General features: G+C 47.2%; 1 protein-coding gene across 1 annotated transcript in view; it reads right to left on the reverse strand.

Annotated features, from left to right (window-relative positions):
• Hivep3 (human immunodeficiency virus type I enhancer binding protein 3) overlaps positions 1-7,450 on the reverse strand; it is a 412,482-nt gene extending 405,032 nt beyond the window's left edge. Inside the window, exon 1 of the mRNA XM_026782346.1 lies at positions 7,400-7,450. The gene's annotated coding sequence lies outside the window, so the exon portion shown is untranslated. The remainder of the gene's footprint in view (positions 1-7,399) is intronic.
• Positions 7,451-18,067: the final 10,617 nt, after the last annotated feature.

The raw sequence follows: 18,067 nt of genomic DNA on the forward strand, positions 1-18,067 counted from the left end.
TTTTTTTTTAAATTTTAATGGTGCATGAAACATTTTAATGTTTCCATTGTAATTTTGATTCAAACAGCCTATAAGTTTGTTTTCTTCACTGTTACTGAACAAACTGTTCTCCCACCCAGCCATGGCATTAGGATGAGGTTCCTCCTGGCATGTGAACGCCTAGGACACTTCTGGATGAGCTGCTTCAGAGTCCAAAGGCTCTCCTCTTCCCACAAACATACTGCTCCCTACAAACATGGCGGCTTGTCTGTCACTCATTCTGCAGTCTCTCTTTTGTTCTCTGATCCTAATTATACCCAAAAGGGTTTCTTCCTCAAGCTGTATGCACCTTAGTTCTCAGTGTTGCAAAGGGATAAAGCTTTAATGTCAGGTGTACTTCCTACCTCAACAAATACAACTTTCCTGGTACTTCCTAAGACCAAGAGCTGCTGAGGTCAGGCACCACCTCTGCCATCTGCTCACTCCAACCCTCTGACAGACCTCTGGCCCTGGCTGAGAGAGTGCATAACTTCCATCAGGGCGGCCCTGCTCAGACACTTTGAGAGAGTCCTGGCAGGTAGCATAAATAGGTGGCAAGGGCAGAGTGGAGACCTCACTGTACCTAGCAACAGCAGCTGCTAGGCGGTTCTGGACAGGATTGCAGACCTGGTGCCTGAGAAAGGCCAAGGCTCCCACTTTCACACTCTACACGATGACAACTAATGCAATTTTGTGATTAAGAAAAACTCTATCAACTATATAAAACACATCTGCTGACCGAACCTGGCTCAGGGCTACTCCTGTGCAACTTCTGCTTTATATAGTCTGCTCTAAAATAAGACGTAGGCAATTTGCCACACTCAAAAGCAATGTTTCCCAGGGGCCTCAGTGTGAAGATTTCATTACTTCAGTAAACATAACTCTCAGTCCCCCTCCATGGCACTTGCCTCCATCTCCCCACCAACCTGTCAGTCTCCCACCAACTTGAGCTGTGAGGGTGAGAAGGGCTGTGTGGGAATCACCTGGGATTTATAGTCAAAGCATCTGTTAAGGTCCAGTGCTACACCCTGAGCCTTCTTAAACCTTCCTCGATTTGCCCATCTATAAAATGGGAATCCTGATTTCTACCTAGAAAACATCTAAAGGTTAGAGTCAATGTAAGTAATAAGGTTGGCATATGACCCTGGCACAGACCAGACACTAGAAACTAAGCAGACAAGCCACTTTGCCCCAGACATGAAGAGCTAAGAACCACACTACACAGAGTGTTCATGGCAAGCTGACACCACACGACCTTCTGTGGAATGAGGAGAGGGTAATTGCATTCAGTAAACAAAGTAAGAACAGAAAACACAGCTCTGCAGGGACCCAGGTCTCCATGCCAATATAACTGCTCATGAACTTGGTCTGGGAGGTCAAGGTCTGTAGAAACCCATACTAATTAAAATTCATAGACATTAATTAAATGATTATTCAAGAACTCTCTCAACTCTTGAAGCCATTTTTACGTGTAGATTACAACACCACGCTGGGTCAAGTAAAGGCATGCCACGGCCCTGATGGCCTAAACCAATGGCTCTTCAGGTTAGGGAGACGCTGCTGAGAAAAGCAAGCTGGAATGCAAAGTAAAACTGCAGAGCTGGCTGTCGTTGCATGGGGTGGGCTACTGAGGCTGCAGGAGGAGGCCTTCCTCTGCTGCAGATACAAGGATAGAGTGACTGCCACAAAGGGCCTCTCAGACTATGAAGTGCCTGCCTCTCCAGCTTATGTTTCTAGAGAGGAGCTGCTCCATGCAAAGCCATCGGAAGGGAGCCAGAGGCTGTCCTGAACACTCAGCGCTCTCCACCCATGCATGCCCAGAGTGAAACAGGAAGGAGACCATATCTAAGCTGTCTCCAGAAACACAAGCCTCTGTGGCTAGATCCTTACGTGGGATTCTGCCAGGAGAGCATTCCAGGTAAGCTTCTCTAGCCAGGGGATTCAAAAGAAATGAACTGTCCCTGACAGCTTGTGCTCACTCACCAAGAAGAGCCAAGCTCCACCCCCACAGCCCCATGCCTAATTTACCTAGCCTATTCCTATTACAGTCAGGCCCTCGTGGCTCGTCTAACTGTGGCATGTTCCCTCATTGGCTTTCCTCTAGGGAGACTGAAGAATCAAAACTACTATCTCCTTGACTGCCCAAGCAGAGGACTAGAAGCTTTTTACTCTCTATCCACATTTAAGAAAAGGGGGGAGGATAAAATAGTCTAGGGATGTAGCCCAATGGAAGAGCTTGTCTAGTATGTGCAAGACCTGTGGTTTGATCCCCAAGACCAGGAAAGCAAGAGGGGACATTCGGACATGGTATGAAGATCACAATTAGTCAGTAAGTGACAATCACTAAAGATGGACAGTATACAGACAGGATTTACACTATGTTCTCAATTTTTATATATGTTTAACATTTTCTATAATTAAAAATGGTTGTGAAGGGGAAGTGGGGAGAGGACAAATCAACCTGAAAACAAACTAATGCTGCTGGCTGTCTTCTCTGGACAATCCAGAAAGTACACGGGCCTTCAGGTCCACAGCCTTCCACAAGGCCATGCACTGCCACAGGAGAGACTGTATCTTCCAAGCACCACACTCGATGTCTTCAACAAGACAAGCTTTGAAAACTCGCCTAGAACTTTAAAAGCTCATTCTGATGGGACCCAGCAGCTCTTCCCAGCATATAAACCCGAATGCCTCCACAAATCATTCCCCCCCCCCAGCCTCTTGCTGCTGCAAGGGCCTCCACTTCCTGTTCCAAACTACCGAGTTGAGCAATCAAGCTATTGAGAGAGCTCCCCGGTGGCAGCTCACTTAGCTGGGTCTCCTTCTGGATTTCAGATGTGACACTCCAAAGAGGGAAAGAAACACTTTGTTTTCTTCCCCTTCCTCTTCCCTTAACCTCAGCTTGCTCCTGATGAGAATCTGCATAATCACATATCGTGATGTTCTCCACCTTTAAGACCATGACATGTTGGGCTGCATGGTTCTTCGTGGTGGGGAAAACATGGTGCTGTGTGTCCTAGAATGTTCAGCAGCATCTCTGGTCTCTACCCACTGCCAGGAAGCATACAGACCATTCCTAGCTGTAACAGCCAACCATGTATCTGGATATTACCAAATGGGGGAGAGGGAGGGACAAAATCAGAAGTTGTGGACAAACCGAGATTGAAAAAGCAAGACCAAAGTCTTTGAGCAGAGAGAGAGAGGGGAAGGAGGGGGGACAGAAAGAGAGATTTATACTGTTTGTTCCCACATAATTAGACAATATATTTCAACGTATGAATTTATAAATATAAAGATTTAAGAAACGTTGCATTTTAAGCCAGAAATATGTAAAGTACCAAGAGAAAAGTGAACTCAGCATTCCCAACTGTATCCTCTGTCTTTGCGGTTTCCTGTGCAAATCTCATTTGCTTCCCCCACATTATCCTGTTTTCCAGTCAGTGTGGTCATCCAAACATCTCACCCAGCCTCATGGAGCACCACACAATCTGAGTTTCAGCTGGAAAGACAAGCTCCCCAGCGGCTTTCCCAGCACAGCCCATGACGCACACCGGCTCTCCAGCACAGGTTTAAGAGGGTCGCTGGAGCCAGGCGGTGGTGGCGCACGCCTTTAATCCCAGCACTCGGGAGGCAGAGGCAGGCGGATCTCTGTGAGTTCGAGGCCAGCCTGGTCTACAAGAGCTAGTTCCAGGACGGGCTCCAAAACCACAGACAAACCCTGTCTCGAAAAACCACAAAAAAAAAAAAAAAAAAAAAGAGGGTCGCTGGAGGACACAGTCCCCACAAGAACATTCTCCAACCAAATCAGGAAAAAAAAATTGCCAATGTGTTCTAATGGTTCCACTTCAAAACAGTCATATCTCTATTCCTTCTCTGGGCAATAACATCAAAATAATAATAATAATAATAATAATAATAATAGCCTTTACACCCAGACTCTTCACGCCTACTTTCTCCATCATTAAATGGGGTAGTGAGACCGTTGCTCTGGTTCAGGGCCTACTCTCTGCCACCTCCACACTTCAGAGGCTAGAATAACCAGTATTGGCTTAGCCAAGAAGTACAACAGCCAGCCAGCATCAGAGACAGCAGCCCCCACGGGGGATACCAAGGTTTCTTCACTACACAGAGGGAGTTTCCCACTCAAACTAAGTGGTACCCTCCCTTCACGTGAAGAAAGAAACCTATCTTCTGTAGAGGCTTTTCATTAGCCTCACCCCAACACATAGCTTTGGGGATACACATGCAGAATGGCTTCTGGAACTTGTCAACTCCATCAGTGGATCTGGCAAGCCTCTGTCCTCTTGTATTCCTGACATTACAGGCAGGCAGTCGCTGTGTGCATGGCTTGTCATCTGGGGTCTATTTCTTCCTAGATCCACCCTATACCACCGTCTGTCTCACCCTAGATTACCACATCCTAGATTCTAGCCTTGGCTTCCTAATGTCTCCCTGGCTTAGCATCTCTCCTCTAATCCCCTTTTCATTTACACTGACAACAGAGTATCTTTCAAGAGCACAAACCACAATTTCCCATCCCTCAAACTAGAACAAGCAGACAGACAGACAGACAGACAGACAGACAGACAGACAGACAGAGATAGAGACATCACTCTATATCTTTCTATCACTCTTTTGTGGCACTGGAAACTTAGCTTGGCTCCTCGTGCACGTCAGGCAAGCATTCTATCACTAAGCTACATTCCCAGCCCTGGCCAGGAGCCCCAGGATCCACATGTCTGCACCCCAGTGATCATGGCACACATCCTTGTTTTATGTGAACATCTGAACTCAGTTCTTCATGTTTGCACACCAAGTACTTTGCCCACTAAGTCATTTACCCAGCCTCCTAAATGGCTTTTAACATATCCTCCAAAACCTATATACCATGATTCTGGGAACCCACTGGTCTGTAGTTTAGGTCCTGGCATCATCTGTCTCCTGCAAAATGATGCCAATGCCAAGGGTTCCTCACAGATGCCTCGTACACAGTACCACACATGCTATCCCAAATCTATAAAATTAACTCTCTTCTGGCTTTACTGCTCTTTGGGTTATTATTATAAAAGTAACAATGTGGGCCAGTGTGATGGCTCTAAGGCAGTTGCACTGAGTCTCATGACCTACATTCAATGCCTAGGACCCATGTGGTGAAAGGTGAGAATCTTGTCCTCACTCTCTTCCACACACACACACACACACACACAAAATAAGTAAATAAATATAGTTTTTTTAAAAAAAAGATGCTTTACAAAGCCTCTCTTCCACTGTATAGCCTTCCAGTTCTTGTTCCTCATCCACATACATATTAACCATTCGTACTGGATCTTCCTCTCGCTTAAGAAAGAGGACATTCAGGTCTGTGTGTACTAACTCATCGCTCCAGCTCCCAGGATTAAGGATAGCTAACTTATCTGCTTCCTTGACTGCTATCCCATGGGCAAAGCGATGGAAGGGAGGAAGATGACGTTTGGTCTCAAGATCATAGAATTTTGGTGGCAACATGGAGAACGTCATAAGAACTCCTACCCGAGTGCTGATGCGATGCTGTGAAGTACCCACTTCCTCCCTGTGGTGCAGAATGTGACACTGTGTGAACAGCAAGGAGAAATCAATACCCGTGGAAAGAGGAGTCTGGAGAGGCACGACCACACACTGGCTAGCCTTGGACTCTGAACTCAGGCTACCAGTGTTAGAATCTGTGACTTCATTGTCCGACCTGAATTAAACAACGGGCCTCAGACACCTTGTCTGAAATGTGGGGTACCAGTTGAACCTTCTCAGTAGGGAAATCATGGGGTTTATATAGACCACCACAGGTTATGTTTTAATAATAAAATACGCTATCAACATCAATGGGGCTTTAATAGACCCCTCTAAATATGTTTTTAAAAATCTTCGTTTTGATATAAGTCAGAAAAACAAAGCCAAATGATATTAGCTTAGAGTCTTGCCCAAAAAGTTATCAGTATGGAACTCATATGATTTCTATCAAAAAATAAATCAAGTTTCATAGTGGCTGACACCATTTCTACTGGGACAAACAACCTCAGAAAGACCTTAGAGATCAAAACCACTGTAACACCTACTGCACCAAATATTAAAAAGAAAAATAACTTATGCCCTCTAGCAGTAATTATCTAAGTAACGTGGGTTGCAAATCTGTTAGAGAGATTTTTTTTGCTGTGACAATATTTCTAGTAAATTGCTGCTTCTAATACAGTCCTGGTGTTGCAAGGCTGGCATACTAATAGAAAGGTTATTATAGAAACACTATTAAAATGAATTAGGTATTATTAAAGATTCGGCACTACAACGGCGCCTGATTACAAAGGATTTCAAGGTCCACTGCTTAATGGGCAGATGAAAGTGTTAATTAAGCCTTTTTGAGAGGATGTCCCTAGGCGGGTCGGTAAGAGTACAGGTAACAAGAGGTCTTCAGGCTGAAAGGGGAATCAGTCGTGCCTACCTTGTGGATACAACCCTCCTGGGAAGGCAGAGAGGGAGGAGGAAGAGGAGAGGTTTTCTGCTCAGGACGGGTAACCTGGTAGCAGACATGGGGCCAAACTTACTTGAACCTCTGTTTTTTGGTAGACTGCTTCCTCAGCGTCCATTTCCTCCTCTGCTTATGTTTAGAAAACTGGAGAGCCTTCCTTAGACCTTAGAGCCTCCATACATAGGGACAGCGTTGCACAAAGTACCTAAGCCCTCTGGAGCAACCAGAAGACTCCGGGGCTGTCCTTGGCCAAAAACCTCTCTTACAGCCAGTACTCTAAGCGGATTTTAAGGAGTTGCTAAAGGCACTGACCATTCATATCAGGGTCTATCTTGCTTTTCCCACCTTGTTAATTAACTAATCAGGCCTGGCAAGGCACCTCACAAACATGAGGTATTAGGAAAAAGCGAAGTAAATTCGCCCACCGCGTCTAAATGTCAACGCTAAGACACGAGGAGGGGGCAGAGCGCTGAGACCCGGGCTAACGCGGAGACCCGCGCCCGCAGCAGCCTCGGACCCCGCGCGGCTCTCAGCAGGACTTCTGGACCCGAGCCACGCGGGCCACCCAGGCCACGGCCGCGCTGCTGCCCAAGGCGCATCCCCGCGGCTCAGCCGCCCGCTCCCCGCGGGGCTCGGATGTCAACAAACTTTCCCCGCCCGGGGTTGCGCGGGGTCTCCAAGAACTGCCCGCCAGCGCAACGAGGGGACAGGTGTGAGAGCAAAGCCCCCACCCCGCATCCCCGCAAGCGTGCGGACAGTCAGGGTCCGAGGGGCGTCGTGGGGGAGGGGAGGCCGTGGACCCGCCCCCTGGGCGGCGCGGCGCTGACACGGCCCGCGGACAGCGGTCCCCAGAGACGCGACGGCGCTGCAGCGCGGCGGCCTTACCTGTGCTGGGCTGAGGCGGCTCCGGAGGCCCGGCGTGCGAGCAGCAGCGGCGGCGGGCGCCGACTGACAGCCCCTGGACCCGCCTCCAGCCCGCAACCACGCCCCCTCCACGGCCACGCCCCCCAGTTCGCGACCGGGGTCAAGCTCGGTCCACAGAGCGCCGAGGGCGGGGGCGCTCGCTTTCGATTGGCCTGGAGGACGCCAGCCCCGCCCACTCCCCGCCTCCTCGCTGGGGGTTGGGATGCCGCGCTTGCGCGAAAGCTCAGAGGGCAGAGCACTAGCCAGTGCTGGCGGTCTTGGAGCTGAATGCTGCTTGCTTCTCTTCTTCCTCTGCTGGGTTGGTTTTGAGCCCTCGACTACTGGAGAAGCAGTGAAGGAGTCTGCGTGAAGAGACCATCCCTGACTAGAGGAGACCCTAAACCAGTCAGGCGAGGGACCCAGCTCCACACTTCGGATCCGCTCCATGGTCAGCAAGTGTCCCGGGGAAGCCAGGTTAGCGTGAGTGATAGGATCCTGCCAATCAGAGTGAGAAACGCTGAAGGAAATAGCCTCGCTCGCTCCCAGCACCTCCCAGGCTCCCTAGCTCAGTGTGTAAACAAGATCATGTGACACCCTACAAAAATCAATAGATACCCAGCAATTCTCTCCTAGATAGATGTTCAAGAGAATGTCTATACAAAACACTTAGATGCAGATGTTCCCAGCAGCACGTTAACAAGAAAAGGGGTTAACAAGAAAAGAACTGTGGGTTGATAAGGTGATCCTTAAGCAAATTTTGGTTTGTTCAAGCAATGGACCAGTGTTTGATGATAAAAAAAAGGATGAGCCTTAAACGCATACCAGTCACAAAAGACTCCACTGGGTATGGTTCTGTTTGTGTGGAATGTCCAGAAGAGGCAAATCCATAGAGACACGAAACAGACTAGAGTTTTCCAGGGACAGAGAAGGGGAGATTGAGAAGGGACTACTAAATGGATAGAGTTTTTCTCATTATGGTTTGGAACCTAAACACGCCCTGTATTGAAGGCTTGGTCCCCAGCTGATGGTGCTATTGGAAAGAGATGCAACCTTCAGTAGCTGGGCGTTACAGAAGGAAGTAAGGCCTCTGGGGACTTCCCTAAAGTGTGTACTGGGACCTGTGCGGCTCATTCTCAGTCTTCTGCCTGCCATGATCTGAGAGCTGTGTTGTCCTGCACTGTCAGTGGCCTCATAACAGACCCAAACCATGAGCCAAAAGAAAAATTTAGGTCTTTTAAGTTATCTCAAGTGTTATGGCAGCAGCAGAAAGGTCTTGTTATTTTTCTGTTGCTGTGGTAAGACACTATGACCAGGCAGCTTATAGAAAAGAGAGAGAGAATTTATTGGGGGCTTATGGTTCAGAAGGTGAGTCCATGACCACCAGGTAGGCCAATACCCTGATCCACAAGCACCAGACAGAGAGAGCTATTGGGAATGGCAGAGCTTTTGACACCTCAAAGCTTGCCCCCCAGTGACACACCTCCTCCAATAAAGCAACACCTCTTAATCCTTCCCAAATGGTCCGCTCACTGTGAACCAGGTATTCAGCTATAGGGCTGTTCTCATGCAACCCGCCACACTGACTAACACAGACTATTGGTAGTGAGAAGTGGAGCTTGATGATGTGGTTCAGAAGACATTGGAATTATTGTGAAAGAGTTTGGGGAAGTTTCAGGGAGCAGGAAAGTCTAGAATGTTGTCTTCGGTGGAGCTTAATGGGAAATTCTGGCAAGAACTTAAGAGACCACCATGCTATCAGGGGTGCAGACAGCAAAGGCTGTGTTTTTGAGGAGTCGGGTGGAAGTGAGGACTCTGTTGGGAACTAGACTAGAAGCCATTACGTTATAATCCGGTAAAGAACTTGTCTTAGACTTTGTGGAAGAGACGAGTTTATCTGATGGAAGAAACTTAAGGCATTCAGGCAGTGGCATGGGTATTGCTGGCTGGTTTTAGCCAGTTTTTGCAGTGAGAATTGGGATTAGAAAGCAGAACAGGATCTGGAAAAGCATATAGCATTTCCAGAAAAAAAGAGCATGTATAACCAAAAAAGGTGCTGCTGTTGGAGAGAGAGTACCATTAAAAGAGGCCAAGGGCTATAGAGATGGCCCAGTTGGTAAAGTGTTTGGCTTGCATACACAAGGATCTAAAGACAATCCCCAGAATCTATGTAAGAAAGCCAGGTATAGTGGTGCACACTTGTAATCCCAGCGCCAGAGAGGCAGAGACAAGTGGATCCATGGGGTTCACAGACCAACAAGCCTTGCCTACTTGCCAAGCTCTAGGCCCTGTCTCTCAAATGGGTATAAATAGTGCCTGGCAAATAATACTTGAGGTTTGCCTGGGCAGCACAGTAGAGCTGATCCTACTGACTGGGGAGCAAGTGAACCTCCCTAAGAACATGAACATGGGAAACCTAGCCCTACCCCTCATCTGCCATATGACAGCATGGACAAGGGAGAGATGCTTCCCATCAATGCCCAGGGCAGGTGGGAGAACGGACCCTGAGGTCCTAAGAGTGGAGGAGTTGCCCCTGTCCTGCACCAGCTGCACTTTCTTGGGAGAGTGGCCCCTATGCCGTGCCTGGGCAACACAGGAGAGCTGGCCCTAAAGGTGTGGGTGTGGGAGAACTGACCCTGAGAATGTGAAAGTGGGAGAAATGGCCCCGCCCCTTGCTCTCGGCTGCAAGGCTTGAACTAGCCAAGGCAGTGCTGGAGCCCACCCTGGTGAAGACAGGGGAGAGCTGGAGGGCTGGCCAACCCTGAAAATACCCAAGGCCAGAACCAGGGTTGTATGTTGACCCACCCCAACATCCATCGCTGGAGCAAGTGAAGAGGCCTATCCTGCAAACCCAAACTATAAGAGCTCCATGACACAGGACAGCAACAGGATAGCCAAGAGGAGTCCCAATGAGTCCCAGCATCGAAGTGTGGCAGAAACCAGAGGCCTCAAACCAGACCAATAACTCTTTGCAATGAACACTTTCAGGTAAAGATACATGGATACAAGGGTTTACTGCATAAAACTCACTGTGTCATACTCCAGCTTCCATGATGAGACTGATTTTTCTTTTTTATCTTAAATTTTATTTTATTTTGGGAGATTGCAAGGGCAGAGGGTGGGTACAAAGGAACAGGGTAATGAATGGGATAATGCATGATGTAAAAGAATAAATTAAAAAAGAAAGTTAAAAAATACTTGAGGTTGTCCTTTGGCCTACACACACACACACCACATACAAACATACACACACATATTCATATATGTGCATGTGCACACACACACCACATACAAACATACACACACATATTCATATATGTGCATGTGCACACACACACACACAAGGAGCCAGAGAGCTAGTATAATGGTGCAATACTGTAATTCCAGCAATTAAGAAACAAAGACGGGACAATAGCTGCAAGTTTGAGGCCAGCCTGGTCTACATAGCAAGTTTCAGACCAGCCAGTGTTACAAGCAGAGATGCCATCTCAAAAAAAAACAAAAGGTAAAGAAAGAGAAGCCAAGTTTTTGTTTAGAATATGAGGATCTCTAGGTTCAAGTCCTAGTAACACACGCACACATGCGTGCATGCACGCACACCCCACAGCCAAATACTTTGAACTGAAAAAAAATAGAAAATATTCTCTAAGGACATCTCAGGAATCAGCCAGACCTCCATCTATCTCAGATTCAAGGGCTTTTGTTTGAGGAGAGAGCCCTGGGTCTTGCCCACTCAAGGACACTTGGTGAACTGCTTCACAGAGTTGGAGATTCGTTGCCCTGTGTTCAGCCTTCTGGTCACCTACAGGCTGCTAAAGCCACAGTCTGAAGTGCCTGGATACTGCTCAAGTCAGTGGCAGAAATCTGTGCCCTCTCTGTGAGGCTGACATTGCAGGCACACAGAGGATAAGCAAGAGCTTCTCCTGATGTTTCTGAGGAACTCCTGTGAGGCCAGAGCAGCCTGTGACAAAGCTAGAGTCCCTGTAAGCTGCCCCTGAGAGGTCACAGTATGAAGCCATGAGAGAGAGGCCAAAATTAACATGGAGACCCCAAGAACTTAGAGATGCCATGTCAGGAAGCACCATGGCAATGCAGAAATGGGGCTCTCACCTCAAACGAACTGAAGATAGTTTATTCTAGGGTCAAATTTAAGTCACCATGGCCAGGAGCACAGGTTCAGGTCACCCATTTACCATATCCAAAGTGCTAAGGGTTCAATGAGGTTTTTTATGAGACCAGAAGAAAAGAAAGTCGTAATCAAGACACTTTTGGTACACCAGGTAAGCAGGTAGAAGACAGTGGAGTGGCCCCTTAGAGGCCTCAGATGCTGTCTGGTGACAGTCTTAGCTTGTGGCCATAGGATGTTAGATCAAACACAGTTCCATAATTCAGACAATGGCCTTCAGGACTGTGAAGAAGTGGGGAAAGCCTACTTTGTTCATTTTTCTTAATAAGCAGAACAAGAGAATAAACAGAGCAAAGCAAGCCCATTGCTTCACCTGGGTGTGTGAGCATGACCTTAAGTGCTCTGTCTGCAAGTTCTCACTGAAGCAACCTGGCTTCTAAGCTCCCCTCCTCTGTCACCAGATGCTTGACCAGGGTAAACTGTTGCCCTGGAACATCTCTTGTTGGTCTTCCTGATATCCATGGCTCTCCTCTTTCTTCACTAGAACTGCAGGATTTGTCTGAAAATTCATCTTCATTCTAACTCATGCGGTTTCTTTTTTTTTTTTTTTTTTTTTTTTTTCGAGACAGGGTTTCTCTGTAGCTTTGGAGCCTGTCCTGGCACTAGCTCTTGTAGACCAGGCTGGCCTCAAACTCACAGAGATCCGCCTGCCTCTGCCTCCCGAGTGCTGGGATTAAAGGCGTGCGCCACCACCGCCCAGCTCCCATGCGGTTTCTTTAATTAATTATTTATTTTCATGTGTGTGAGGAAGAGAGAGAAATGGAGGGGGGGTTCTTATGTATCATGTGAATACAGCAGCCCTCAGAGGCCAGAAAACAGTGTCTGATCCCCTGGAACTAGAGTTATGAACCTCCATGTGGGTGCCAGGAGCTGAATTCAACCAAAGACCTCTGTGAGAACAGCAAACACTCTTACCTGCTGAGCCATCTCTCCAGCCTTCTCCCTAATAGTTTCTTTGAGATTTTTTTATTTTTATGCATATGAGTGTTTAATAGATGTGTATATGCGCACCGTGTGTGTGGCTGGTGCCCTTGAACTTACAGACAGCTGCAAGCTGCCACATGGGTGCTGAGAACTGAACCCATGACCCACATGATTTTGCTGTCATTCACTTCACCTCAAATTTCAGGAATTGCGTCTGACTGTCTTAAAGCCAGTTTGAGAATTATTTTATTTTATGTGTGAGTGTTTTGCCTGTATGTATTTATTGTGTACTGTGTGTGCCTGCAGAGGTCAGACGAGGGCATCACTTTCCCTAGAGCTGGAGTTATTGTTGGTTGTGAGCACTGCATGGGTGCTGGGAATCAAACCTTGGTTTTCTGCAAGAGCAACAAGTGCTCTTAACCCCAGAGCCATCTTTTGAGTCTCAGTCTTAAAAAGCAATTTTTAAAATTGTTGATTTTTTAAAATTTTATAGTTTTAGGGCTTTGTTATGCTATTTTCATATCTATATGTCATTATACTTTGTTCATATTTGCCCCCCGCATTATCCTGTCTTCTTTGCCCTTGCTCTGCATTCTACCCTTGAATGGTCCCTCTTATGGCTTCATGCCCAAAATAGACTAAGTAGAAAATAGATGCCAGATAGATGATATAGATAATAATCAGACATTGATAATAGATTAGGTAGATAAACATGATAGATAGATAGATAGATAGATAGATAGATAGATAGATAGATTGATTTGAATCTAGACTCCACACAGAGATAGCGTGAATTGTTGCAAGTGTTTGTCTCCCCATTCCCTTCCCTTTTAGCCCCCTCACTCCTTCCAGACACTTTCTTTCCTCCACAAAATGCCCCCTCTACTTTCATGTTACATATGCAGAGAGAAAATATAAATATATTAAATAGTGAGAGAAATGTGATATTTGGCTTTGAGTCTGACTTAGTTCACTTAATGTGATGATATCCAGATCAATCCATTTTCCTGCAAATGTCATAATTACATCTTGTTTCCCTTTTCTTTTTTTTCCTTTTCTTTTTTTATTAGTTTTATTGCACTATACATTTTTCTCTGCTCCCCTCTCTCCCTCCCCCTCCCCTTCTACTCTCTTCTGTGACCCCCCCCCCCATGCTCACAATTTACTCAGGAGATCTTGTCTTTTTCTTCTTCCTATTTAGATCCATGTATGTCTCTCTTAAGGTATTCTTTGTTGTCTAGATTCTCTGGGGTTGTAGACTGTAGGTTAGTTTTCTTTGTTTTATGTCTAAAAGCCACTTATGAGTATATATTATATTTGTCTTTCTGGGTCTGGGTTACCTCACTCAATATGGTTTTTTTCTAGATCCATCCATTTGCCTGCAAATTTCAAGATGTCATTATTTTTTACCACTGAGTAGTAACCCATTGTGTAAATGTACCAAATTTTCTTTATCCATTTTCAGTTGAGGAGCATCTAGGTTGTTTCCAGGTTCTGGCTATTGTGAATAATAGCTATGAATTATGCTATGCTATGAACATAGTTGAGCACATGTACTTGTGGTATGATTGAGCTCCCTTTGGGCATACACCCAAAAGTAGTATTGCTGGGTCTTGAGGTAGATTGTTTCCTAATTTTCTGAGAAATCGCCATACTGATTTTCAAAGCAACTGTATAAGTTTTCACTCCCGCCAGCAATGGAAGAGTGTTCCCTTTATCCCACATCCTCTCCAGGATCTTTCTTTATAAAGCTAAGTCAAATAACATATATACACTACTTTTTAATTATCCACTCATCCTTGCTGGCATCCTTCCTGGTTCACTATCTTGTTAAAGCCATTTTATTTGTTTCCCCTGCCATGTGAGTTAGAACGCCCAACTGGAAACTGGGTCGAGGCAATGAGATGGGAACGACGTTTGAAAGACTTTGATGGAAATGATCCCCCTGTCTGCTGTCACTCTTATCAGTGATGTAAGATCTGGAATCAGAGAGACTGCACGAGGCTACAGGAATAGATGCTAGAATCCTAGGGGTGGGAGAATCCTGAGAAAGACGGAAGGAGAACATGAAAAAGACTCAGAGCTTTGGATGAGCAGTTTAGCAGTTAGGTCAAGCCATACCTAGAGCCAATGCCTCTACACTATTCAGTCATATAAGCCAATGCATTCTTTATTAGGGCTGAATTTTCTGTCCATAATGTTGACAATTCTAGTGATGAAACTCTGGGCTTCCATTATCATATTAATCAAATCTAAGTAATTTAGGTAACTCTAAGGATTCTATCAGTTCTCACAGTTTACACATCTCAAACGTGTAAACACACTCATAAGAATTTTAAAACATTGTCTCTTCAGTAAGCGTTAAGGGAAGCCACACTGTATAGTTTAAGGAAAGATTGCTAAGGTTAAAGACATGCAGAAATCCTTAATCAGTACTAGGAATGACTGTGATATCCACCCCCACCCGTGTACTTCGGCACTTGTCCCTACACACTCAGAATAGTTGGGGACAAGGGGCAGTGGTCTGGGGAGGATGGAGAGAAGGTGGCCCTCCTTTAGAGATGGAATAAAGATTCCCATTGCCGGGGATGTTCTATCGGGAATTCACCAAGGCCAGCTGGCCTGGGTCTGAAGAAGCATGGGATAAAACCGGACTTGCTGAACATAGCAGACAATGAGGACTACTGAGAACTCAAGAACAATGGCAATGGGTTTTTGATCCTACTGCATGTACTGGCTTTGGGGGAGCCTAGGCAGTTTGGATGCTCAACTTACTAAACCTGGATGGAGGTGGGCGGTCCTTGGACTTCCCACAGGGCAGGGAACCCTGATTACTCTTCAAGCTGATGAGGGAGAGGGACTTGATGGGGGAGGGGGAGGGAAATGGGAGGCGGTGGCAGGGAGGAGGCAGAAATCCTTAATAAATAAATAAACACACCAAAAAACAAAAAAAGATTCCCATTGCCGCTGGTACCCTCAGGCCTGGGAGCTCTTATTCAGATTCTGACCCCTTCCACTCCAACTCTTTGACCTGAGTCTACCCTGAGCTCCCTTCCTGCCTTCTCCCCAACCCATGACATCTGACCTCTGAACCCTGACTTCACCTTGCTAGCACCCTTCATATCCGCACTGCAAGCACCTTCAGCGACCAGAAGTGGCAATGCAGTAGCCAGTAACTCCAGAGCACAGAGTCGTTAAGAGACGGGGCCTATAGGGATTAAGCTCCTTGGAAGCCTGAGGTTGGCATAAACTGTCTGACAAACCACACTAGTAATTTTGTGGGAACAGTTTCTTACCCCTGCCCCCCTGGATACCAGCCCTGGTAAAAATACCTGTCCCTTTCCCACAGATATCCGGCCCTGGTAAAGCAATGCATGTGGACACGCAGTCGTCATCGGTGACCAGGCCTGAAAGCATTGGGGGGGGGGCATGGAGAGGGGAGTGCTGGCAGGGGCTTTGCAGTGACACCTGGGTGATTTTCTGAGGCACAGGGACCCTCAGGAAGAGGTAAGGTGGAATGGTTCCTGGTTGCTTTCCTAGAAAGAGAGAAACAGGAGCACAGAGCTGGTTGGCTGTCCTCTGCTCTGGCTTCGTATGATTCTTGGAAATCATAGGTCCTCCGTCCAGTTTTGAGCCACTGGATGCCAAAGACAGCCTTTGTGCTCTGCAATGAGTGGGGCACTCAGTGCCCCTTTGCTGGAGCTGCTCGGGAGTTTGGGGTGGGGACACAAGGCCCTGAGTAACCAACAACAGTGTAAATCTATCCCCTCCTAGAGGAAGAAGAGATGAGCAAGATCGTGCCTCATCCTGCACCCAGAACTCTTCTGGCTTCCGCTCTCCAGTCCCCAGCAACAGCCTAGGGTTGGCTGATGTAAGTGGAAAGCTCGCCCTCACAGAAGACCAAAGGCTGAGCCAATGGGGTCAGCTGCCAAAAACGAATGAGTAGCCAGGCAGTGGTGGCGCTCGCTTTAATCCCAACACTCGGGAGGCAGAGGCAGGTGGATCTCTGTGAGTTCGAGGCCAGTCTGGTTTACAAGAGCTAGTTCCAGGACAGGCTCCAAAGCCCAGAGAAACCCTGTCTCGAAAAACCAAAAAAAAAAAAAAAAAAAAGTATGCTAGGGGGGATCAATACAGGAGCCGAACCAGCAGTGGTCAGTGCAGCCCACTCTACACACCTTCAGCTTCCAGGTTTGTTTTTGTCTAAGGTGAAAACATTATCCATGCTCAAGCAGATGCAAACATCCTCAACTACAGGACCATTTCAGGTGGCCGAGTTGGAACCTAAATTTCAAGATTGGCTACCATCAGTATTCTCCCTATAAAGCAGTCCTAAAGGAGCACTTAGCATATGGGAAGTATGGTTACAATGGTCTCTTCACCTGCCAGGAGGCCAGAGCCAATAATCATGGCCTTCTTCTTTTACCACCCTCTCTAAACTCATCTTTTCCTCTACCCAGCACCTCAGCGAGACGGCCATCTCTAAACATCTGGGTCCTGGTTGAAAACATCGCAGAGATCCCTGCAAGGGTAATCCCCAGACACTGAGTTGCTGATATACAGTAGGACCAGGGAGGTGGCGTCAGAACCGGAGGACCTTCCATGTCAGAGGAGAGCCACCCTGGAGGAGACTGACTCCAGCTGCTGAGCTGACACAGCCGCCCTCTGATGAGCTCAGCCTTGCCTGGTATAGAACCACTTCACATCCCACCAGCTGAGCCTCTCAGGCCACCCCTTAGCAACCTCCTACTGAAGATAAAGAGACTGGCGCTGTCAGCTTTGAAGCCTGGGTGACAGGGAGGGGCAGAGCTGCCCGCCAGCCCAACTCTCACCAGGAAACTGTCCAATGAGAAACAAGAACCTGGCAGTCTCTTATTTATTGTGTGTTTTATGTGCATGAATGTTTTGCCTGTGTGCATGCGTGTTCACCACGCGTATGACTGGTGCCCACAGAGGTCAGAAGAGGTTATGGGATCCACTGGAGTTGGTGGTATGGAAGATAGAAGCCACCATATAAGTGCTGGGGATCAAGTCTGGGTCCTCTGCAGGAGTGACAAGTAGTCTTAACTGCCAAGGCATCTCTCCAGTCCACACTTAAAGATTCCTCAAGCTATTGCACTCAGGGGTCTCTGCAATGTCCTGTCCCCCTGGCTAATCTCACTGGCATGGCTGCTGGCGCAGGCAGTTAAGCTGTTGGGAGACCGCAGAGAGGGAGAGGAAGGCCCTACGGCGCACCTGCTCACTGCCTGAGCCTCAGAAGACCAGGTACTTCCTCAGTGTCCTCCCTCCGTGTTGGAGAGCAGCATGAACACGGCAGGACAGGCAGAGGCCGATGGCATAGCCTGAACCTGTTTTTGAGATGTTTCCATCCATCCTGACCTACTAACACTTGAAATTTTTCACAAGCCACTGCCTGCTCTGTGGTTAATCACATAGTGACCCCCAGTTGCTTGTCTGTCTGGGGATTCTTTTAGTAGACAGGGTGTTTGCACATGTGTGCTGGGTGGGGTGAGGCCAGAGGGTAACCTTGGGTGTCATCCTTCAGG

The sequence above is a fragment of the Microtus ochrogaster genome, chromosome 10 (assembly GCF_000317375.1).
Source record: "Microtus ochrogaster isolate Prairie Vole_2 chromosome 10, MicOch1.0, whole genome shotgun sequence".
Classification (NCBI taxonomy): Eukaryota; Metazoa; Chordata; class Mammalia; order Rodentia; family Cricetidae; genus Microtus; species Microtus ochrogaster.